Source organism: Eschrichtius robustus, chromosome 8, assembly GCF_028021215.1.
Source record: "Eschrichtius robustus isolate mEscRob2 chromosome 8, mEscRob2.pri, whole genome shotgun sequence".
Lineage (NCBI taxonomy): Eukaryota > Metazoa > Chordata > Mammalia > Artiodactyla > Eschrichtiidae > Eschrichtius > Eschrichtius robustus.
In genome coordinates, this window is record NC_090831.1 from 81,211,506 (window position 1) to 81,236,944 (window position 25,439).

A 25,439-nucleotide genomic window follows, 5' to 3' on the forward strand; every position below is an offset into this window, starting at 1 on the left:
TGCACCCTTCTCATCCCCATCCAGGCAGACCCAGGCTCAAACCTTGGCTCAGTACTAAATGGCTAACAGCAAGTGCTTAATCTTTCCAAGCTTCAGTTCACTGCTGTCTGACTCAAAAGCTAAGGAAGTGTACCGTTTCTTAATCCATGGATGCATCACCCATGGTTCAGCCAGGATGTCTTTCGAACCCTCCTCTAAGAAGGTATGGAGACAGAGAAAGGTCTGCAGGGAAGGTTTGTGGATGATCTGAAGCTAGTTTCTCTGGACAGGATTCTCGGAGAGTGGGGGTGTGCACAACACTTGAGAGCCTGTCACTGTTTAGCTATCATGGGGTTGGAAATCTGTACTTTGTTAGCCTGACTGTACTTACGGACTTTGTGTTCTCTTTGCTTATGTCTCTTTGTCTTCAGCCAGGTTCCTTTGGAAAGTTCCAGCCTGCTTTGCTGTGCTGACAGAGACAATGTTCTTTTGTTCGTGCTTGAGCCACAAAGCAGGGAAAAACACTTCTCTGTCAGGGGTGGAGGAAAGGATGGAATGGGATGGAGGGAAGCATGAGGATAACAGTGAATATCAAGATGAGAGAAGCCTGAAAGTGAGCCCCACGTACACACACACTTCTGGGTCCTTTGCTCCAGGACAAAAGGGAGAGCAGGGAAAGGGGGCAAATGCCTTTTTACTTACTTAGGCTGTTGTCCTCTCTTGAATGTAGCTGCTCTCTGTGAAACAGGTGTCCAGTGGAACATATATAGGGGTTCTTTGGGGGGGGGGGTTGTCTCTATCGTTGACCTCTCCACTGTTTGTTCCTTTGATCTGGGATAAACTAGCCTGATGTATGTTGAAGTCCATCAACTCCTTCTTTTCTCCCATATGACCCTACTTGATGCTGGGGTCCTCTTGCCCCAAAGGCAGCCTTCTCGAGTAGCGTACCCACAAGATAGCTCAAGCCTGCCTATCTTTTCCACTGTGCACTTGGTCAGAGAAAAATCCCACGTCCTTGCCATGCCTGTTGGGAATCTGACTAATTTTAAAAACGACTGCAGTTTAATTGATGTTGTACCGGCTAAGCCTAAAACAGTGCCTTGTCTGAGTACATTGGCTGTGCTACTTTAGCAAAGAAGCAGGTTGATCCTCGACTGTCCCTTTGGTTCTCCTTGTCATCACTCCCCAGTGCCTTTTCCCTCTGCCCAAATGGTACAGAGGGCAGATCAGCAATTCCAGGGCATAATCATAACTTCAGCTGGAAAATGTCTCTCTTCTTCTTGCAGGCACTTCTCAAATGTATGAATCTACCTGTCGTTCTCTTAGTGTCCTCCTCACTTGTTTTGGGTAGGGGATGGGAAAGGAGGAAGCAGAAGGAAAACATGGTAGAGAGAAGGAACTCACAAACCTGATATTTCTCTTAGACTTTTTGGTTTTTGTATGCAAGCTGCTGGTGATGGGGTGATAGCTAGAGAAGCAAATCTAGCTTTGTTTTTAGCAAGTTCGAGGGCGCACATCTTTTTTCAGAATTGAAGGTGGAAAGTACAAGCACCTATTTTCCTCAGTTTTAGCACCTAATGTTGTCAGTGTTGGGGTTTTCCCAGAAATCAGAGGCAGCAGGAAAAATCTTATTGAACATTCGATTATGTGCTTTAATGCAACAACAAGGGTGCAGAACTATGCTTATTGCAATCATAGGTCAATGTGGGACTAAAATGAAATAGCGAAAGGGCTGACAGCCCAGCCCATAGTGGCTGTTAAATCAGTGACAGCCACTATAATTCAGCAACCCCAAATTTGAAACCTGTAGGGCCAATTATGTTCCAGAATTCATAAGATTTAGGGTTTTTACATGGTAATTCTAAAATAAAATAACATAAAATGGTAATTCTATGTATTATATAGTACCCCCAGGGGGTCTGGAGCAAAACCCTCTAATCAAGTACATTAATATTTCTGCAGTAAAACATATAAATAGTCACAGTAACTGGTTTACATAAAGACTTTAAATAAATTAATGTCAGTGCAGGTAATGATTCGCCACTAAATGAGTCCAGATCAGTATAAGGTTTTGGCATCAAATGAGTTGTGAACAAATTGCCAGCTTTCAGAGTTCCTTAGATTTCAGTTTCTGATGAAAACGTTGTGGACTTGAATTAAGAATACAAGGTCTTTGCCCTGGGAACTGAAAACCAACAAACCAAGTCACTAGACTGTAGCTATCCTCACTGCTGAATCCCAACAATGCATCATTGATCCGACCCTTTACAAAATAAACTGTGCTTCATTTGACCCATTCATGTTTTACTGAGCTAGCTGAAAACAATGCCCTTTCTAAGTGCATCAATTGTTCTACCACTCTGGCAAAAGTACTTGGTATCTAGCAGACAGGCCTCTTGGATGACTATAACAGTGCAGAGATTTATTAAACGGTGCCCCGCTAGTTAACAAGCATTCATACAACTCTGAAACATGCCTAATTATAACCAGGGAGTGTCAGGCATAAGGGTGAGTTCATTGGAAATTTTATCCGCCTTAAAGAGTATAGAGTACACCCCTTAGTTATTAGTCCCTTTAAAGTATTACATTCTGGCTACTGTCAGTTGATTATACATGTCATGGACTTTGGCCAAGCTCCTTCTACTATTGAATGGCTGATTTTTTTTTTAAGTTTAAATAAAGGTAGAATAAAAACTATAAATTTAATCTAGAGTCCTCAGTTTTCTTACATTTATTCTTGGGCTTGAGATATTTACTATCAATTAATTGACTTATTTAAAATAATACACTGTAGAAAGCTTCATGTTATGCTAAAAATATTTTTAGTATTAACTTATTAGAGCAATAAGAGATATTTTTAGCACAATGTCAAAAGTGCCTTAGAGCTTTAGAATTGAGAGTATGTTCATAACTTCCACAGGTTGGCATGAAATGTAATTTTCAAGAAATACACGGGATGTTAAACGTTCAATTCAGAACAGTAGTTATCCTTGTAAGAAAGGGAATGCAGTCTTTGAAGGGGTACATAGGAGCTTACACCTGTAATGATAAAATTTTATTCTTTGAACTGGATTAAGGGTAAATGGGTGTTTATTATTCTTTTTACATTTAATGCCTGAAATATTTCGTGATACATTAGCTATACCTGTACAGTTTGCATTAATTCATCTAAGCTAGGGACAGAGAAGCACAAAATATACTTCTATGTCAAATATCTTGAGAATGATGAACTGTTTACTATTCAGCCATTCTTCTGTGGATTAGCTTCTTGTGTCCTTTGATGTTTCTTGATCGTTGAATGCCCTTCATGCTCACAATTCTTTGTAGGAATTAGTTGGCAGATAAAGAGGAAGGCTTGCAGACAAAGTGCCTGTGGAAAATGATTCCTTTTTTTTTTTTTTTTTTTGGCCGCGCCGTGCAACATGCAGTATCCCAGTTCCCAGACCAGGGATGGAACCTGCACCTCCTATGTTGGAAGCACAGAGTCTTAACCACTGGACCACCAGGGAAGTCCCCCGTGATTCCATTTTGAATGTGAAGTGTGACATTTTAGTCTTAGAGGGAGATTGAAAGCACTGGAGGAACTCCTGGCCTCCTCCAAGGCCGCTGTGATCACATTCCTGCCCCCTCAGTCATTTCTTGCATGTATCCTCCTAGACTTACCTTTGCATGATGCAGAAGTTGGTCATTTGTCATGCTCTCTGCATTTTTGGTTCTGTGCTTCCTTTCTCATGGAAACTATTGAAAATAAGGCATCATTATTACATGGGAGAGGCCTTTCCCAGAATCCCAGTCTTTTTCCCATAATAGTTGACACGTAAAAAAAGCCAGAGTCCACATTAGTCAGTCTTAACAAGATGTGGGAACCTAGTCATGGATCTATTTGGTAGGCAGAAAAATCTTCTTGAAAGCAAATGCTAAACAAGCATTATGAAAGTGCTTATTTAGCACTACTTACACAAACTTTACTATATTTAACAATTTCTCCTATTAAAATTTTGTTCTCCTTTTAGATATCATCCCAACAGTTATATAACATTCCATTATGAATGTAGTTCGGATAAGTAAGGTCTTTGATATCATGTGCATCTGTGTTATGTATAATGCTTGCAATAAGATTTTTCTTAGAATCTTGGAGAAATATGTTTATTTTCCTGAAGTAAAATATGTTAAATTTGAAATCCTCAAATAAACTCATGCTTTTCAAAATTTCTTGCCTCATAAAGAGGACATCTAGGTTTTGCTGGTGACGTTTACCTTCTGCCTGTGGGCTGGTCTTTGTGGAATGGGCAGCTTTAAGGCCTGCTGGCTCAGTAGGTGTCTCTGCTATTAACCTCCCAAAAGAGGTGTGGGGAACACCAGGAGGGGAACCAAGGAAGAGCAAGAAGTCAAAGGCTGCTAAGAGTGTCCATTAAATAGGGTAAAGGAAAGAGAACTAGGGGCATGGATCCTGTAAGTCTCTGTGATTTGGGGAATGAAGCCAGGACCCTGGTTTTCTCAGTTCCATGGACAGTGGCCAGGGTCAGTTTCACGTGAATGTGCACACCTGGCCCTGAGAAGGACCAATCTACAGCTGTAAGGAGCCCAGAGTAAATTCACTGCTATTAGAAAAGCAATTCAAAATTATGCTCTTCAAAGCATGGAGTGATTACATATCTTCCGCAAAAGGAGACTCCAGTGTTCAATTGCAGAATATCCTAATGGTCTGTTTCTAAGGGTTACATTAGCCAGAATACGTTTGCTTGTAGGCAGTTACCTTGTTAAGAGCTGATTTCTACAGCAGAAGATTTTCTAAGATATTGCAGACCTGGTGACTTCAGCATAGTGATCTAATAATTCCTTTTTAGTGCCTCCAAACTGTATTGGGAATGATGATAACAAACCTATATAGCACCTTAGCGTTCACCAAGTGCTTTCTCCCACCCTTAAATGCAGGAGTAGAGCTCTGGACAGAGAATCAATTGGTAGAGTATAAAGGAACTCTGCATAGCGAGAATTCTGATCCGGCTTTGATGGGGACTGTAAGCTGTGTAACATGTACATTCATTCATTGGTTATCTTTGGTGTTTCTATTACATGCCAGGTGCTGTTCAAGGCATGGAGACATTGCAATAAATGAAACTGAGTCCCTGTCCTAATGGAGCCTACATTTTTACAAAAGAAAATGTGGCAGGGACTTCCCTGGTGGTCCAGCAGTTAGGACTGCACGCTCCCAATGCAGGGGGCCCGGGTTCGATCCCTGGTTGGGGAACTTGATCCCACATGCCGCAGCTAAGAGCCCGCATGCCGCAACGAAGATCCTGAATGCTGCAACTAAGACCCAGTACAGCCAAATTAAAAAAAATATATATATGGCAAATACCAGTTAGTGAGAAGTACTCTGAAGAAAACCATAGGAGGATAAAGGGCTAGAAAAGTAAAGCAGGAGAAGAGGGATGCTGTCTTGTGTAAAGTAGTCAAAGAAAGCACTTCTAAGGAGATGACATTTGAGCAGAGACCAGCATAAATCAAGGAAGTATGCTATGTGGCTATCTGGAAGAACAACATTCCTGGCAGAGGTAACAGCACGTGCAAAGCATATTCTGAGGCAGAAGTATATTTACCTCATTTTTTACTTTTTATTATGGAAACATTTAAACATATAGAAAAGTAGATAGAATTGTATAATGAACCCCTGGTATCCATCACTCTGCTTCTATACTTCCAGCCAATTCACCAGCCTCCCCCTGCATATTGGATTATTTGAAAGCAAATCCAAGACGTCAGATAAATATTCAGTATGTATTTACAAAGGTACAAATACTTTTCTTTGACTTGACACTATAACATTATCATATAAAAATTATCAACAATTCCTTGATATCATCCGATATTCATTAGTGTTCAACTTCCCCATATTGGCTCATATATATTTTTACTAAGTGGTTTGTTAAAATCAATTTTTAAATGCGGTTATCTGGGGGGTCTGAAAAATAGCAAAGAGTATAGTGTGGCTGGAAAGAATAGAACTCAATACCATGTCTCACAGCCAGTTAAAGTAAGTGAAAGAAGGTGAGCAGAGGTTATCAGGAGAAAATGAACAGGCTGGTACTGGCCGGCAGAGATGCACAAGCTTCTGTTTGCATTTGTGGGGAGTATTGGTCTGTTTGCCCAGCCTCCAGAAGGAGCCATCTAGGAGATGAGATTGCCCCACTCCTGAGGTCCTTGAATTTTTTGCTCTCAGACACTCCTCAAAGTGGCCAGGCAGGAGAGAATACCAACATTTCTGCTCAGCACTAAACTGGGAACCTTTATACACCAGCTCTTCATTCTCACAATAACCCGGCAAGATACTAATTCTTATTTATAAAACATGAAACTGAGTCTCAGAGAGGTCAGGTGTCTGGGACGGTGTAGAGAACAGAACTGAGCACTGGCCTATGTGGCCCCAAAGCTGGTCTTCACTTCCTGATACGATGTATTATATATGCATTTGTTTATTGTTTGTTCCCCCCACCCAACCAGAATATAAGCTCCCCGGGGGCAGGGATCTTGTCTGTTTCATTCAGCCCTAGAAAAGTACCTGGCACATAGGAGAAAGTAAAAATATTAATTCAATAAGTAAATGTACATGTTATATACTTGAGTCTCACAGGAAATGCTTTTGCAAGGATCATCTCTACAAATTTCAGGGTCTTCATGGCTCAGTATGAGACTTTCCACCTTCTCTCTACCTTCTTCAATTCTTTCTAGATCCACAGCTCTGGGATGGCTTGGAATGCCATCAGGGCTGGGCAAGGTGAAGAAGGCTCAGGACTGATCCCAAATGTGATACTATTTTATACCTACTAGATTGGTAAAAAGCAAGGTCTGAAAATATCAAGTGTTAGTGAGGATATGGATTAACAGGAATTCTTACACGCCACTGGTGGGAGTGTGAATTGATACAATCACTTTGAAAAAGCTTGGTACTAGCTTCTAAACTTGAACTTGCTCATACTCTGAGACTCAGCAATTCCGACCTCCACCCCTGCACTCCTAGATATTATTCGTAGAGAACTTGTAACTTTTCACCAGGTGACACATTTGCAGCAGCATTGTTCATAATGGCAAAAAAGTTAAAATAAAAAATAAAAACCCACTAAGCAACCCAAACATCCAAGGACTCTAGAGTGAATTCATAAGTTTTGCTATCATCAAGCAACAACACAGATAAATCTTAGAAACATAGCTTTGGGTTAAAAAAAACAAATGAAGTGGCAGAAGACTAATTCAATATGATATTTTAATAAAGCACAAAACAAGGAAAATGAAACAGTACAAAGTTTAAAGATATATACATATGTGCCACAACTACTTTTTAAGCATTGGAAAAATAAACACAAAAATTGAAGATTGTGGCTACCACTGAAAAAGAGGCAGAGGAAAGAGGTAGGAGAAGAACATATAAGTAGATGCAAAAAAACCCCAATAATGTTTAGTTCTTAAGTTTGGGTGGTGTGCTCATGGCTGCTTATTAAAATGCCTCAAATCTTAGATATAAAACTACGTGACTTCTTTTATATGTATCGGCTATCAAATAAGTGCGTAAATCAAGCCAGCCAGCCCAGGATGGAGCTGTGTGTGAAGGCACTATGTCTGTCATCCGCACAGACGTCTGCTGGCTGCTGTCAGGAGTATACTTCGGGCATCTGGAAGCTGTTGTTTACTGCATCATTGGTGCCAAGAGGTGAGCTGAATCCCATAAGTGAGAAATGAAACACTCAAACTTGGAACTCCCAAGTACACATCTAGTAATTATGCACCAGAGAGAAGACTTCATTCAGGGAAAGAATAATTTATTTGTATCTAAACATTCCTTTACTGTTTGACAATGTGGTGATCCCACCGAGAGGTACCAGGGATTCAAATGTGTTCTTTTATAAACATTTTTCTTCATGCCCATCGTGTTGTATAAAGCTGCCAAAGATCATGCCTTAGATTCACTTGGGCTCTTCTCCACATACAAGGAGGCACACAAACTCTCAACTACATATGTGGAATTAATGTGTCTGATAACACTTGCCTCATGTGAGAAAAGTCACTGATATCATCACTCTTTATAGCAGTTTCAGGAGTCCTGGCAGCTCTTGCAATCTATAAATGGGGTAACTTCATTAATTCTAATTAAGTGTCAGAAATGAAAATCAAAAACACACATTAAGACTTTTCCCTTGATAAGGAATGTTAACAACATGTGACCTTAGCTGTGTGACAAAGACAATACTTGTACTGTAGTCTATGGTGTCAGACTCTTGTGGAGACTATTAAAAGTGCTCTGAAAAGGAAATTTCTTCATTATTTTTAATGATAAGTTTTAGACAAGAAAAATCTATAACTAGGCTTACTTTCTTCATAATGAAGATGAAGATTTATAAATCACCCAGAAGATATGGTCAATGTAAATAAGCTGGTCATTTAGATACATTTATTTTTTGGTTTATATTGTCAATGAAAGTGTCTTTATCACATGAACCAGGTAATTGCTGAATCTTTACTTTACTTTCTTCAGACAAGACACAGTGTCAATCATTGATCTAGGCTACAAGGCAATTTTCTTACAAAATTAAAAATAGCTTTTTAGTGGGAAGCAGCAGCATAGCACAGAGAGATCAGCTCAGTGCTTTTTAATGACCTAGAGGGGTGGGATAGGGAGGATGGGAGGGAGGCTCAAGAAGGAGGGGATATGGGGACATATGTATGCGTATGGCTGATTCACTTTGGTGTGCAACAGAAACTAACACTGTATTGTGAAGCAATTATACTCCAATAAAGATCTATTTAAAAAATAGTTTTTAATAAACCAATTAAAGAAGGCTGTGTGTGTATGCATAATATATACACCACATATATAATATACACATACATATATATGAAAAATGTATTTTTAAACTGCCCACTATTCTTAGAATAAGTAGCAACAGGTTTATAAAAATAGCAAACTGATTTTCTAGCAAATTAATTCACATGTAATTTCAAAAAATTATGGTCATCCAAAAATGGCACATTGCATAGAACATGATATACAGGTGTTATTTTGTTGCTTAAGGATCTGGTCACTTTCCTGGGACTACTTCTTACATTGTTATTAGTATTGTCCTTTATAAACTTTTGATTTTTAGGCATCATGATAATACAATATCTGTCCATTCATTCATTCAACAAATATTTATAAAATGCCAGACACTTTGCTATGATAATGATTAAAGAGGATCCTTTACCTTACAGAACTTTCTACTTAGTGATGGAGAAAGACGTTAATGAGATATCACAAAAAGAAACTTACAAAATGTGGATAAAGAAAAGGTATATGGTGCTTAAAGATTATAATAGGGTAAATACACCTTATTTAGAAAGGATCTCAGAAGGCTTCCCCCAGGACGTGATGTTTGATGTGAGGAAGCCCAGATATATAAAATCCATGATTTGCATCTTATTTTCACTAGAATTCCTTTTAATGCCTGGTGTTTTGATAGAATCACTCTCAAAGATATATGATTAATTTTAATCAAATCCACAAAAATTGATTACTTTGTGACAGGTAGTATGGAAAAGAACTAAAATAATGAAAGTTCTTGCCTTCAGTGAGTTTACTGAGTAGGGAGAAAAGCACAATACAACAATATAAAACAAAACTTGATAAGCAAAATAAGTGATATACAAGCAAAAGCACGGAAGAAAAACTTTCTTCTAGCTAGTAGACTCTAAAATATTTTCACTGACTGTGCGGCATATACTTTGGGCCTTGCATTATAGGTGGGAATTTGAAGATAGACATGGGAGAGAAAGCATTTCAGTTAAATGTACAAATGGGAAAACATGAAACGTATTCTAGAAATTGTGGGTCCAGTTTGAGTTCTGTAAGAAGAAGTAGTGAGAGTTGAGGCCGGAAAGTTAGATTCGAATCAGGCTGTGACAGCTCTTGATTGCTATGCTGAGGTTTGTACAAGACTCAGAAAGTAGCAGAAGATAAATTATTGGACGAATGCAACCAGCCCTGCTCAGCTCTCCCATTTCATAATGTAGCTCTGAGCCTAGGAAATGATAAACTCTGACATCACCTGTCTCTATCTGTTCCTTCATCTGATTAAAACAGAGACCAGCTACTTGTGTGCATTTGGAGAAACCCAAAGGGCCTGCATCTTTGAGATCAGGAACCTAGTCCTATTTATACTGTTATGTCTAGTACGTCACATAAGCTTGACCTGAGATTAGTGCTTAATCACTGTTAGTTCCTGTATTTATCGTCTCAATCATTAGGTAGAAACCAATAAAAGAAAGACAAGAGCCGATATATTCCCCTATATTTTTAAAATTACATTAAAAAAATCTGAACAGACATAATCAAGTACAATGTACTGTATTGGGCATTGGCTTGAAAAAAAAACAGGTGAAAAAGGCATTCTTGGGACATTTGGGGAAATTTGGCTGTGGCCAGATACATGAGGATACTGTGGGATTATTATTCATTTTCCTAGGTGCTTGCAACTAACTTTCAAATATTCAGCAAAAAAATACATATATACACACACATACACAGATAAAGCAAATATACCAAAACATTACTAATTGTTGGATCTGGGTGAATGATATGCAAGTGTTCATTTTAGTATTCTTTAACTTTACTATATGTTTGAAATTGTTCATAATAAAAAGTTGGGAAGGATTTAAATTCCAAAGATATATTCCACCAACACCTGAAATTAATAAAATCTTATATCAACTATATCTCAATTAAAAAAATCACACACGGGCTTCCCTGGTGGCGCAGTGGTTGAGAATCCACCTGCCAATGCAGGGGACACGGGTTCTATCCCTGGCCTGGGAAGATCCCACGTGCCGCGGAGCAACTAAGCCCGCGCGCCACAACTACTGAAGCTCACGCGCCTAGAGCCCATGCTCCGCAGTGAGAAGCCCAAGCAGCACCACGAAGGGTAGCCCCCGCTTGCCGCAACTAGAGAAAGCCCGTGCACAGCAACGAAGACCCAACACAGCCAAAAATAAATAAATAAGTAAATTTATTAAAAAAAAAAATCACACACATACAAATATACTTCATCAGTCAGCGTTCTTAGTTTCTAGTAAAGAAACCAACTCTGGTTAATTTAGGGAAAAGGTTTTTATTAAAAAGGTAATGGGTAGCTCTCAGATTTTGGGACAACTTGAAAATCATACTACCCCACACGTCCTGTGAACTCCTCACTCTGTCCCCATCGACCTCACAGCTTGTTCTGCCACTGATGCTGCAATGGCTGCCTTGTCTTCCTCTGGAGACACAATATAGCTGCCATTGAACTGCTGCCTCTCCTGGGCCAGAATGGATTTTGTAAGCATCTGACTGGGGTAGCCCATGCCCTGACCACAAGGGAGTCTGAGAAAGCACGAATCTTGCATTTCAGTTTCTATAGTGGAATGCTTGGCCTGCTTCATTAGGTGGGGGATTCTCCAGAAATAGCAAGGTGGTTCAGATATTGATTGGTGAAGAACAGTAACAAAAGCCAACTGCTTCTCCAACTGATATAGAAGTCGATGTTATTAAAGGTGAAAGTTACACTCCTTCCCAGAGGAAGTCACAATTTAATAAGTATGTATGTATCTGTCTATCTATCTATCTATCTCTCCATCTATCTAAAGTATTGATAACGTACACCGACTTTTTTACACAAACAATAATAACATTTACTGACAATTGCCGTGTACCAGATACCACTTTAATATATGTTTATATGAATTAACTAATTTAATGCCCACAGCGACCCCAAAGACCCTATGATATAGAGACTAACATTATTATTTCCCTTTGAGGAAACTAAAGTTCCAAGGTTAAGTATATTTAAACTATCTAAGTTCCCAGACGTAGTAAGTGGTGGAGCCAGGATGATGAATCCAGATAGTCCCTACGCTCATTCAACACAGTCTCTCTGGTATCATTGTTTTATTACTTTCTTCATTCACTTATCAGTATATGATTGCCCACTTCATTCTGTTAATGGTTGAGTAATAAGGGCAATTGCAATTAATCTAATCATTCCCCTATTGATAAACATTCAGGTTGTCTGATTTTTCCCTAATTAAAACAATATTTCAATAAATGTCCTCTTAGACATTTTCTTTGTGCATATGTATAAGTATTTCCAAGAGTCCTAGAAGTGCAATTGCTGGGTCAAATTGTACAAGCATCTTAAAATTTATAGATATTGCCAAATTGCCTTCTAAAAACTTTTGTACCAATTTACATCCCACCTCTCTAACAGAGTATGAGTATCTCTCTCTCTCTTTTTTTTTTTTTTAAAGCTCTCTAATGTCTTTTAATGTATACTTTTTTTTTTTAAATTTTATTTATTTATTTATTTATTTATGGCTGTGTTTCCTGTTGCTAGAGAACCCTTATTGAATAATCTCTTAAACCCTTCACTAAACTCTCTTCAGTGACTTCTTGAGCGTATTATCTGTTTCCTGCCAGGACCTTGATTGGTACGGAAGGTGAATAAAGGGGAAGGTGGGGTGAAGTAAGGAAAGGATTACAAATTCACTTTAAGAAACACTGAGTTTAAGGGAATTCCTTTCCCTAGCGGTCCAGTGTTTAGGACTCCGTGCTTCCACTGCAGGGGGCACAGGGTCAATCCCTGGTCTGGGAACTAAGATCCTGCATGCCACATGGCATGGCCAAAAAATTTTTTTTAATTAAAAAATTTTTTTAAATAAATAAAAAAAAAAGAACATTGAGTTTAAGGTGTTTGTGTGACATCTGAGTGTCAACGTCTATATGGAACTAATGCCAGGAGGAAAGCCTGGACTGGGGTATAGATCTGGTAGCCATTAATAAAAGTATTAGTATATTTGGCAGTTGAAAATAAGTACTAATAATAGGAAATAATTTAAAGCTCAAGGGACAGAAGGCTAGACTCAGGGAAAGATCAGTATTTAAGGAAGCAACTGCAAAATGAGAAGCCTGCAAATGAAATTGAGAAGGAGCATTCAGAGAAGGAAAAGAAAGATGAGGATGCAATCCTGTCATAGAGGAGAGGTAGGAAAAAGTTTTAAGAAGGAAGGAGTGAACAGTAATATCAAGAATATCAACCTCTTGATTGAAAAGTTCTGAGAATTGAAAATTAGGCTGGGAAATCTTAGGGTTATGGATGAGCTTATCATGGGACTGGTAGGGTTTGAGCATACTCCATGGTGTGAGGAATGAATGGTCAGTGAAGAAGCTGGGCATGCAAGGTTAATGAACACATAGAGTATAAATATTAGCTCAAAACTCAAGTCTGTAAAAAAACGTGTTTGAAACTGTGCATCTCAGATGGGGACTTGAACCCATGTGTCGGGACTCAAACCCACCCTAACTCAGATTGGGACTCGAATCCATGCAGTCAGGACTCGAACCCAGCCAAAACCCATGGTCTTCCAATTGAGATCACACACGCGGTTTTGGGACTTAGTGAAGCTCAGGTTCTTGATGTCTCATCGCAGAAAGAATTCAGTGAGAGACAAAGTGACGGGTAAGAAGTGGATTTATTTAGAGAGAAACACACTCCACAGACAGAGTGTGGGCCATCTCAGAAGGTGAGAGCGGCACCATGGTATGGAGTTGTCAGTTTTTATAAGGGCGGGTAATTTCATAGGCTAATGAGTGGGAGGAGTATTCCAGCTATTTTGGGAAGGGGCAGGGATTTCCAGGAACTGGATCACTTTTTTGATCATAAGAATCACTCTTTGAATGTTATGGTCAGACTTGGAACTGTCATGGTGCCTGTGAGTGTGTCATTTAGCTTGCTGATGTGTTACAATGGGCGTATACTGAGGCTCAAGGTCTAGTGGAAGCTGACTTGTCCGCTATCTTGGACCCATTTGGTTCTAATCAGTTTATGTCATGTCCTCTGGCTATGTCATTCTTTCAAAGGTTGTGCCCTGCCTCCTTCCCTCTGTTTTCATATTGATACATTCCACCAATTCAATTTCTATTTTGAATCCCCCAATTTCAGTTTTGTCAGGATTTTGGAAGATTACTCAGTACAAAGATAGGGGAGGGGATATTTGGAGACTCAGGAATGTTAGACAGGCTGGGTGGTTTTGTCCACCTAGATATACCCTTTCACCTTTCTCCAGCCCAGAGAAACCTATTTCTAGAGTTGGGGAGGAAGATGCCCCCTGTTCTCCCTCCATCTTTTTCTCCCTGCCCCTTGCTCCTCTTCAAGCCATTTTCTCTGTGGCCTAAGTTCTCTCCCCATCTGAAGGCTTGAAATTTTGAAAACAAATGGCAGAAAGATTTTCCTTCCCTATCCCTCCCCAAGGCAACGAACTTATAGATTTGATAGGAAGCAAGATCTGGGAAAGTGGCAAGCTATAGAAGGAGAAAATACCAAGAAAAAAATGGGTTAATATCTCAAATATACTATCTTGTCATATAGATTGGTCTTTAAAGAAGCTAAGTTGGGAAGGGAAGAAAAAAATAGGGTGAGAGTTGAAAGAAGATATGAGGTAAAAGAAGGTTCTCCTGGAATGACTGCAATTGTGATTTTAAAAGCACAAGGAGTGTCCCTTATCTAAAGAAATCTTCCCCATGGATGCAAGAAAATCTACCATAACATGCTCATTGCTTCATGCTCACAAGTTTTATTTTGAGAATCTCATACTTAGATTAAGTCCCTCATAGTCACAGAGATTAATTTATTGACAATCAATTTTTTTGTTTTCCCTGGACTAGACTGTTTGTTGCCTGAGGGGTGGGGGTTATTGAGCCTGGGAAGGGTACCTGAAAGGGAGGGGAAAGTATTAAAAAGGAAGAATTTAGGAAGGGGGATTTTGTCTACTATCAGCTTCTTAGAACTTGTTATATCACACAAACCAATCACAAAAGTAAATTTTCACAATTTACTAATAAAATATATTACAAATCACTTTCTAAAGATGCTCAACATTCAGTACTTCGTAATAATTTCATTTTTTCCTTTTGTCCTCATGGCAGGATCAGCATGGCCATGATCTCTTCTGGGAATAAAGTCATTTCTTTTATCTAGGAAACCCAATGCTAAATAGCAATAAATCATCATTCATTGGACTTCCCTGGTGGTGCAGTGGTTAAGAATCCGCCTGCCAATGTAGGGGACACGGGTTCAAGCCCTGGTCTGGGAAGATCCCACATGCCTGCTGCAGAGCAACTAAGCCCGCGAGCCACAACTACTGAGCCTGCGTGCTGCAACTACTGAAGCCCGTGCACCTAGAGCCCGTGCTCTGCAACAAGAGAAGCCACTGCAATAAGAAACCTGTGCACCGGGCTTCCCTGGTGGCGCAGTGGTTGAGAATCTGCCTGCCAATGCAGGGGACACGGGTTCGAGCCCTGGTCTGGGAAGATCCCACATGCCACGGAGCAACTGAGCCCGTGAGCCACAATTACTGAGCCTGCGCGTCTGGAGCCTGTGCTCCGCAACAAGAGAGGCCGCGATGGTGAGAGGCCCGCGCACCGCGATGAAGAGTGGTCCCCACTTGCCACAACTAGAGAAAGCCCTCGCACAGAAACGAAGACCCAACACAGTCATAAATAAATAAATAAATAAAAGAACGTGAATTTCTTTAAAAAAAAAAGAAACCTGTGCACCGCAACGAAGAGTAGCCTCCATTCGCCACAACTAGAGAAAGCCCTCACGCAGCAACAAAGACCCAACACAGTCAAAAATAAATAAATAAAATAAATTAAAAAAAAAATCATCATTCATTGAATTCTACAACCTAATATGTTACAGAAGAAATTCTAACCCCTGTTCATCATAATTAACATCAAGTAGCAGTCGAAAATTGCAGTATAACAAAGAGATACATGGCAATAGCCCTAGCTGGTCAGAACTAAATTAACTCACCAAGGAATTACTTAAGGAGAAGGAAAAATAATCTAGGCTGATGAAACTAAAGGAAAGGTTATAATGGTTGCATTAGTCTGGGTCCAATCAGTAGAGAGAAACCACACAGTGATTTGTTTTTTTTGTAAAATTAATTAATTAATTAATTAATTTTTGGCTGTGTTGGGTCTTCGCCGTGGTGCGTGAGCTTCTCATTGCGGTGGCTTCCCTTGTTGCAGAGCACAGGCTCTAGGCGTGCTGGCTTCAGCAGTTGTGGCACGTGAGCTCAGTAGTTGTGGCTCGTGGGCTCAGTAGTTGTGGCTTGTGGGCTCAGTAGTTGTGGCTCGTGGGCTCTAGAGTGCAGGCTCAGTAGTTGTGGCACACGGGCTTACTTGCTTCGGGGCATGTGGGATCTTCCTGGACCAGGGCCCGAACCTGCGTCCCCTGCATTGGCAGGTGGATTCTTAACCACTGCGTCACCAGGGATGCCTCCCACACAGTGATTTGAATAGAGAAAGTTTATTGTAAAGAATTATTATCTATAACAGGGGATTGGAGTAACTAAGCTAGTAAGGAGTGAAAAGAACTGTAAAGACTAAGAATAGCAGATATAAGGAGCAGACACTACCCCCATGACTGAGATACATGCCCAATAAGAGCACCTTCAGGGCTGAAATCCAGGCCTTGGAGAGGGCATGGCTATGGGTCACTGAATGAGGAAGTCCCACAGACAATCTTACAGAGAAGTCCCTGTGTTGCTGAGGTGGTGAAACCCTCTGGCACTCGCCAGAAATTTACCTTCTGGACATATACATGGAACTTGCTGAAAATCTGCATTCTGCATCTTCCTGGAAATCTGGCTTTCGGAACTTGTCAGAAATCTGCCCTCTAGGGTCTGGGGAAAGTTGTTCATGAAGAAGTATTTCACTGCAGGCACTCCACCACTAAATTGCCCAGAGGGGAACGCTGGGTGCTGGCTGCTGCCAGCTTCCATGCACTGCAGGAATCAGCAACAGAAAAAAACCCCTGCACCGCAGGAGCTGGGCACTGGGAAAGCTGAGTGGGCTGCAGAAGCAGGACACTGAGGTCGTATGCTCTGCAAGAGTCTGTTGAGTGGGTACATAGGAATGAGGAAGCAGAATCCTCTCCTCTTTTCTTCTTTTTTTGGCTGTGCCACGCGGCATGTGGGATCTTAGTTCCCTGACCAGGGACTGAACCCGTGCCCCCTGCATTGGGAGCACGGAGTCTTAACCAGGGAAGTCCCAGAATCCTTTCCTCATGTCCCTCTAGCACGTCCTACTGACAAAGCTTAAATCATTCCAGCTGGCAATGGAAAAATATTGAAAGGACTTAGTTCATGTTCACAGAGCAGGTAAAAAGGGTGAATTTAGAACTGAGAGGCAATGCATTGATAATTTACACAACAATAATCTCCAAATTCCATCCCCCCCCCCGAATTTCTAGGCCTCTCAAAAATGTTTTAATGTCATATGAAGCAGGCTGGGTATCAATCAGGTAAACAGCTGAACTCTCCAATCATGGGCAAAATTCAAATTCCTTTTCATGGATCTCTTGAGATGTAGCCAAATCATGGGATGTGACCAGATACCAGGTTAGCATTGGTGGGATGTGCATGAATATTAAGATGGATTTGCCTGTCTAGAGCACAATATGCACATTATGATATTAATGCAACTACTTTTGGTGTGATGGGGGCAGCATTCAGAATAAGTGGGGTAGGGGAAGGGTGGGAAATGATGGAGTGAAATATAAACAATTCTTTTTAGTGAGAAGTTTGGTTGTGAAGATGAAGACAAAAAGGCAGTAGTAGCTGGAGGGCAACATGAAGCTGGGGAATTAAAAACAAAATAAATGATAGAGCCTTGAGCATGTGGAAAAGACAATGGGAAAGATCCAGTGGAGATAGAGGGCTTGACTATAAGAGAGATAATGTAGACTTCCTGAGAAGGTGGGAGGGGACAGGATCTATGGAAATAAAAACACGTTTTAGACTAAAACTCTGATTCAAAGCTTATTAAAATTAAAACTTTAGAAGATTATTTTAGTAACATTTTCTTAAAATAACTTTTATTAATTTTAAGTATCATTGTTATGCAAGTGACTCAACAAATAAAGGTATGTGATGAGAAACGCAGAGGAATGGACCTTGTTGACATAAGTACTTTAAGAATTCAAAGTACTGTGCTGGCTATTCCTCTTCTCAGTAAGGTAAGGAAGAAAGGTTAGAGAATATTTACATACCAGTGACCTCACTGCACAAGGAACAAAGAATACTGTTAGGAGCCAGGTGGGGCAAAGGTCTTCCTAAAGTATAAACCACTGCAGGCTCTGTTTCTTAATATCATAAATTATATAGTTTCTCTCTTTGATAGTGATAGCCCCTGTGGGGCTCCTGGGCACAAAAGCCTTTCTATGTCCCCCATTTCTTTGATTACAGGGACTAGGCTTCATTCAGCCTCCATGACTTTCCCGGAGTTCTAAGGGGCAGATTCAGGCAGTTGTTCATCAGGGGAGGGAGGGAGGGGATGCGAGACAAGGGAGAAACAGTCAAGAGAAACAATAGTGCAGCCTTGGGACAAGATCCTGGTTCCTCATCAAGGGATACACACAACATCTTTGAGCTCTTTTGCAGAGACGGAAAACCCCACCAGGTGGGAGAAGTTAACGGTTAACGATGGTGTGCTGCCCACAAGTATGTAGACCCCAGACCAGTTGGAATCAGAAGGTTGACGAAGCTGACTCCCACTTAGCTCACCACCAACCAATCAGGAGAATGTCCACAAACTGATCATGCCCTCTTTGAACCATTACTATAAAACTTCTCACTACCCTCTCCAAGGTGGGACACAGTTTTGAGGGCATTAGCCAGCTGTGGCCCCCTTTGCTTGGCAAAGCAATAAAGCTATTCTTTTCTACTTCACCCAAACCTCTGTCTCTGAGATTCAATTCGGTGTCGGGGTACAGAGGCCAGATTCAGCTTCAATAGTGCAGAAAACTTCCCCAAACACTCGATTTTAACTTCAAAGTTTTTGCTTAGTATTCCCAAACAAAACCTTTAGTGATAAAGCGTATGATGACCAGAGTCTGTAGACGTGTTTGTTATGGGAAATTGTACTTAATCTGCAAGATGAAAAATCAAGGGAGTTTGGGGTATTCGAAATAATGTTAATAAAATGATAGTCCATAGACTCTGAGTTGGATAATGAATGAAGTATTAAAAGGGAAAGCTTAATGGATTAGAGATCCTGATGAGTTTGAAAAATAGTTACAGTGGCCATATTTGTATAAGCAAGTTAGAGGAACAAGAGGTTGTCACCAGAGCAGGATACTTGATTTTGAAGGTGAAACAATTATGGGTGATGCTAAGGTCCAAGGTATGAACATGGAAATGTATGGACTAGAGTGGAGGAGATTATTGGAGATGAGGGATTCAAGAAATTAAAAGGCCAGGATGTTAGCCTTTTAATTTTAATCTCATCCAAGTAGACTCTGAGGGGCTTGGAATGGAGAGGAAGACTATGTACTCGGTAATAGTCTTCAATGAATGAGGAAGAGTGACCTGGAGATCAACAGATGACAGCAACAAGAAGGGAAAAGGGGGTTTAACTGGTTGGCATGCAACTCAAAGGAGCAAAGTTTTATTCAAACATTTGGGAGAGTAATGGTAGGCAAGCTATAAGGAGCAAAGAGTACATCAACTATCTTCTAACATAGGGTAAGAGGAAATAAACCACCCTACTTTAGAGTGTTCTGAATCTTCTCTTTCTCTGTTTATCCAAAACATACCATTATTCAAATCTTGTCTTTAAAAGCACTCTTTTTTAAACAAATGTTTACATATCTATTATTTTTTAAGGAAAGAATCATTTCTAGCAATAGGAACCTTTAATACAAACTCTAAAGAAAGCCACTGTTTCAAAAGATGAGGACAACTCATTTTATATGCTTTCAAAACCTGTAATGATACTTCTATAACGTGCCTATGTGAACTTATTTTTTTCTGATTTTCAACCCATGTTGTATCACCTAATTGTCCCATTTGTGCCCTTTTAATTATTCTCTCTACATAAGCCCTTTCTATACCTTTTCAGATCCTGTTACTCTTTCAAAGCTTAGAGTCCAGTTTCTTTAGCAAATAATAATAATAATAATTCTGTATCAATCCTTCTTTCCACTTTACTTCTCAGAGTCCATTTCCTACAAAATCTAACACTTCACTGTCCCATCTTGTAATATCTCAACTAGATTTAAAGCAGCTTTAGGGAAGAAACTGTGCTTTATTCTTTGTTTTCCCCAGAGTACCTAGTATAAACCTAGTATAACCCAGAGCACATAGTAAATGACCAAAAAGCACTTATCAAGAAGCAGCATGGCTTGGTGGAAAATGCAGGAACTTTGGGAGTGATAAATTTGAGTTCAAGTCTGGTTTGCCCTTTTTGGGATTATGGGCAAGTTATTTAACTTTTCTGAACCCACATTCCCCTGCAAAACGAGGATAAAACCTTACAGGGTTTTGCTGTGAGGAGTGGAGATAACCTTAAATATCTATGGGAATTATTATTGTTTGTTAACAATCCTCTCCCTACATGACTCCTTTGCCCAGGCTCTTATATCCTGACTTGAAGTCTTCTTCCATGTCTTCATCAAAACCCTACTTAACAGTCTAGGCCTACCTCCACCAAGAGAAGTGTATTGTTCACACAAGCCTATAATGAGTTCTCCCATCTCTGAATATCTTATTTTATACTTTATTTTTATACTATATTTTATACTTTTGTCACCCACATTTTTCATGGATTTATTTATTTTCCTGCCTTTGCTGTCATGAGTTCTTCTAATAGAGGGTGTCTTTTAGATATTTTCCCAGTCAAAACACAGGTGAGGTGGTTTGTGCTAGGTTAGGACAACTGCTTCAAAACTGCTTGAAATTGTGATTGCTCCAGAAATATCACGGGATGCCGAGGGAGTTTCTTTCCAATAGTTCTTTGATCAGGTCTACAATCCCTCATTCACTATTTCGTAATCCAAAAAACTTTGAAAGTCAAATGTTTTCTTAACATTTGGTGGCAAAACTTATCCTGACCTGAACTCAGTTGTCAATAAAACTTGACCTGAACCCATGAGGGCAAAGTGGCAAAACCTGATCTGAAAAACCTGCTCTGAGCTGAAGATTATACGCTCTATTTATCCTACTTAGTGGTGTCATATTCATAATTTGTCCTGAAAAAAATATTAACTTGATTATGGAGTGCTGCCCCAGACTTGTGGGATATTATGTAACATAAGTACACTTCTCTAAAATCTGAAAAATTCTGAATTCTGAAATCCTATCTGGCCCAGATCTTTCATATAAGGAATTGTGGATCCATATGCCTTATACTCCTAGTACACTGTTGTACATATAATGGGCTAATTTAAAAAATTCAATTAAATACTTAAGGGATATATATTTACCTTGCTGGGAGAAACACTGTCTAAAATTCATGGGATCATTATTAAAGGGAATAAGCAAGTTAAAGTTCCTGAACTAATACCTTCATGGGGAAAATAAGGTCTAAAAATTCAAGAAATAACTAAAAATAAAGTAAAAATACCTGCACAAAAAATATTTTCAAATTATGGCTTTTATTAAGCATACTGTTCTCCTGATTTCATTAACTGAAAATTGGAGGTAATTAGAAATTTATTACATGCAAATTAGTCATGTGATTAAAAAATACAAAGAGTGACACTTCTGAAAAACTGTGCTTATAAATTTCACTGCTGTGTTTACATTTCTTTTTTAAAAAATTCTTTTTAAAAATAATTAACTTTTGGCTGTGTTGGGTCTTTGTTGTTTACCCAGACCAGGGCTACAAACCCGTAGCTCTTGCATTGGCAAGCAGATTTTTAACCACTGCACCACCAGGGAAGCCCTGTATTTACTTTTCCTAAGAGACACAGACTACTACTAGAAGGTTGCTACCAGTAACACCAGTGATTACTGATATTATCACACCATTTTCTTCATCGGTAAAATATGGAGATTGGTACTAAATGATCTGTAAAGAGTCTTCTGAAATCTATGACCAAATATGATATACAGAACAATACCAAGTTCAAAGATTTCAATATATAGGGAACAAATCAGTCAGCAGTTATTAAGAACCTATATTATCAAAGGCATTGTAATCTTAAAATATGTGGAAGTAAATTATATTGAAGAGGATTTTGTATGTTCTGAATTTAGAAGATGCTTCAACGTTTAACTTGATCTAATTTATTATCCTTCCTTCACTGGTGATGTTGCAAATTTTATCAGGGCTTTACGGCAACACAGGAATATAGTGAATTAGAACAGAACACAGTTGCTTCCGAGGAGTTAGAATTTAAACTGAATGCCTACTCTAGGAGGGTAAGATGTATAAAAAAGTGACTTTAGAAATTATCATTGAACAGAGAATACAGGGCTAAATTCATGCACACAAAATAACAGATAACAAAAGCAGTTAACAAGTCATAGAACGAGGTCAGTGCTGGAGTAAGCGGAAATAGAATCATAGAGCATTAGAACTGAAAATCTCCTAGGAGACACCGAGGTTTTACAGAGAACAAAACCTCGTAGTTAAGTAAGCACCGGACTGGACCAGGACTTGGGAAAGAGCCCAGGAGTGAGCGGTCGCCGCCCCAGCCGCGTGATCCTCCTTTGCTTCTATGGTTCTCTACTTTCCGATCCACAAAATAAATGGATTCGCTTAGATTTTTAAAGATCCAGGCAATGACATGGTACTAATTCATACACCCCAGGGCTACCCTTTCCACTTAACTGGTAAGTTACTTAACTTTCGCTCAAAGTAATAATTAAAAAGTCAAAAATGCATTATCCAAACGGACCCTGTTTGGTTGCCACAAGGTCTCTGAGCGAAAACGGCGAAGAGGAAGAAAGAGGAGGAATAGCCGAGCCGAGGGAAAAGGCCGGTTCGGATCTGTTCGGGTCCAATGGCAGGGCGTCAGGAGCTAGGGTGGTTAAAGGACCTTACGACCAACTTGGCGTTTCAGCGATTGGCCCAGACTGACGCAGCTCGGCGGCGGCGGCGGCGGCGGAAGGGGCCGGGCCGTGGACGGAAGTGACATAACGACGGCTTTTGGCCTTGAGGGGAGGTGTAGCAGGTCGGTAGAGGGAGACTGTGTTGGCGGAAGAGGCTCGGCGGCTGATGGCGGCTCAGGCTCGGAAGCCTCTCTAACATTCCCCTCTGCTCGGGAGTTCCTAACTCGGTAAGCGCCTTGCGCGGGGCGGACGCCCGCTGGAGCTCTTTGGGGGCTCGTGATACGTCCCTCTGCTCTAGCGTCTAGGGGCCTGGTCGGTCTCGGGAACGGTCTCCGTGGTGACAGTGCTGCCGAATGACGATGCTTTCCTTCCCGACGACAAACCTTTCCTCCCGGACTGCGATTGTGACGGTGGTGTGGGCAGCTTCGGTTAGCAATGGAGTTGGAAAAAGCGATGGGTGGCCGCCCCACACGGCGGGGAGGCCCTGGATAGGCTTTCGCTATTTGGGGGAGCCGTGTGGGACGTGGGCCCTTTGGCGGGGGGGGGGGCGAGTGACGCGGGGGACCCCCGGAGAAGAAAGTGCCTTGCCCGAGGCTCCACTCTAGGGTGAGTGTTTGGAGGGCAGCGTGTGTGCTGCCGGGGCAGGTAAGCTCGGGAAAACATCTAGGTCGTGTCGGGATCGGACGCTCGGGTTTGCCCGTGCGGAGTGAAGCCCAAGTGTTTTGGTTTGAGTCGCCAGTGGATTAGGAGGCGGAGACTGACTGCGAGCCGTGGGCGGAGTTAGCGGTTTGGGCCGGCTTTCCGACTTCACCTGGGCTGCAGAATTAGTGAACGCTTTCTTGTCTGTTTATAAATGGCCTTACGCCTAGTGCTTGAAGGGATCTTAAATATTCCGAGGAGAGTCACGTTTGTCTTTGCTTAGGCAATTTTTCTTGATTTCACAACTCTCCCTCCCAGCACCCCCGGAGGTCCGCAGGTTGTGGACAAGTCCCGACAGGCGCTCGTCGTTTCGGGGAATCTTTGTTAAGAGATTAGTGTGCGTATGTGTGTACTGATAAACATATATTACCTTATTGGTAATAATTTCGTTTGAGAACGCCGTGACATTTGACTTTCTACATATATATATTTTTTTGATTTTTATTTTTTATTTTTTTAACATCTTTATTGGAGTATAATGGCTTTACAATGGTGTTAGTTTCTGCTGTATAACAAAGTGAATCAGTTATACATATACATATGTCCCCATATCTCTTCCCTCTTGCGTCTCTACATATATTTTTAGGTTTCACGAGGTAGTTATGAATTGCTATTGTGTCAGAGATGGGAAAATAAATCTTGTTTTCAACTCTGCATTACGCTAATCGTAGAATTTCTACAAGCTGCATGCAACAATTACTAATTATAGTTTTGGAGCTCAATTCCCAAAGTGTTTAAAGAGATCATTTGAGTAACATGTTAATCTAAAAAAATGGGCTGATTACCCTCAGAGTGCTATTTGGGTATGGAAAAGGGGCTGAGGCCAGGCCTTCCTTTCGTTCTTATCAAGGATAAACTTGATTTCTTGAAGGATTACTTGATTACGTTTTCTAGTCATCACATTGTTAAATTGCACACCCCAGTTTACCATTATGGCTGCAGACATTTGTGTAGAATTAACCAGTAAATACCTTTTCCTTAACAAAATAACAGGTATTTTGGAATTAAAATTTCAACCTTTTTAATGATGTTAAATATTTATGAAGGATCGTAACTATGCTCCTTTTTTACTGCTTTGGGGGAATTGCCTCACATGTGAAGTTTATTGGATTGCATTCTTTTGGAATTTGTATGTTACTAAGTAAAATTTTGGCTATATCCACTTCTAGCCTTTTAAAGTTTATTTTGCCCCAAATAAACTCTTACAAGAAGGTAAAGATACCCTCCCCTCTAATATAATAAAAAGCCAAGATCATAGCTTTTTAGAAACCAACTTTTAAAACAATCTAAAAATTAAAGTGGTGTGAGTGACACCTGGGCAGAGTGTAGTGGTACTCAGCTGTAAAGCATTCTGGAGATTGGGAGGACTGTAAGAGTGCAAATTGACAGATTGGTGGATTTGCTTCTGCCTCCCGGAAAGATTGCTGATAATATTTTTCTGGTCTGTAAACCAGCTGATAGTCTTTGTTTGAGCTGAAGTATAAATAATTGGAAGCTATTAGAATATCAGACGTATTTTTTCCCTTCAGATGTTCAGTTTCCTCCAGGACTGAAGTTCGGAGATTAATTTAAAAGTTCATATAGTTTTAACTGAATATTTTAAAAAACTTTCACTAAGTTTGTCAACCACTATGTGTAATGTGTTTCTATTGCAGAAGGTCATATATGAGTTTTTATTACTAATTTTTGTCTACTTTGGTTTTACTAACTTTTATTATGGAAATTTTCAAAATACCCAGAAGGAGAACAAACAGTTAAAGGAACCACTATTTTGCTAATCTTGGTTTATTACACTGTCAGCACATTAATTTTTTCCCCTGGAGTTTTTAAAGCAAATCCTGGACAACAGGATATTTCAC

General features: G+C 40.2%; 1 protein-coding gene across 3 annotated transcripts in view; it reads left to right on the forward strand.

Moving 5' to 3' along the window:
- Positions 1 to 22,982: 22,982 nt before the first annotated feature.
- The window catches only part of TAX1BP1 (Tax1 binding protein 1), a 92,745-nt gene continuing 90,288 nt past the window's right edge, over positions 22,983 to 25,439 (forward strand). For all 3 annotated transcript variants that reach the window (XM_068549208.1, XM_068549206.1, XM_068549207.1), the window contains exon 1: positions 22,983 to 23,108. The gene's annotated coding sequence lies outside the window, so the exon portion shown is untranslated. The remainder of the gene's footprint in view (positions 23,109 to 25,439) is intronic.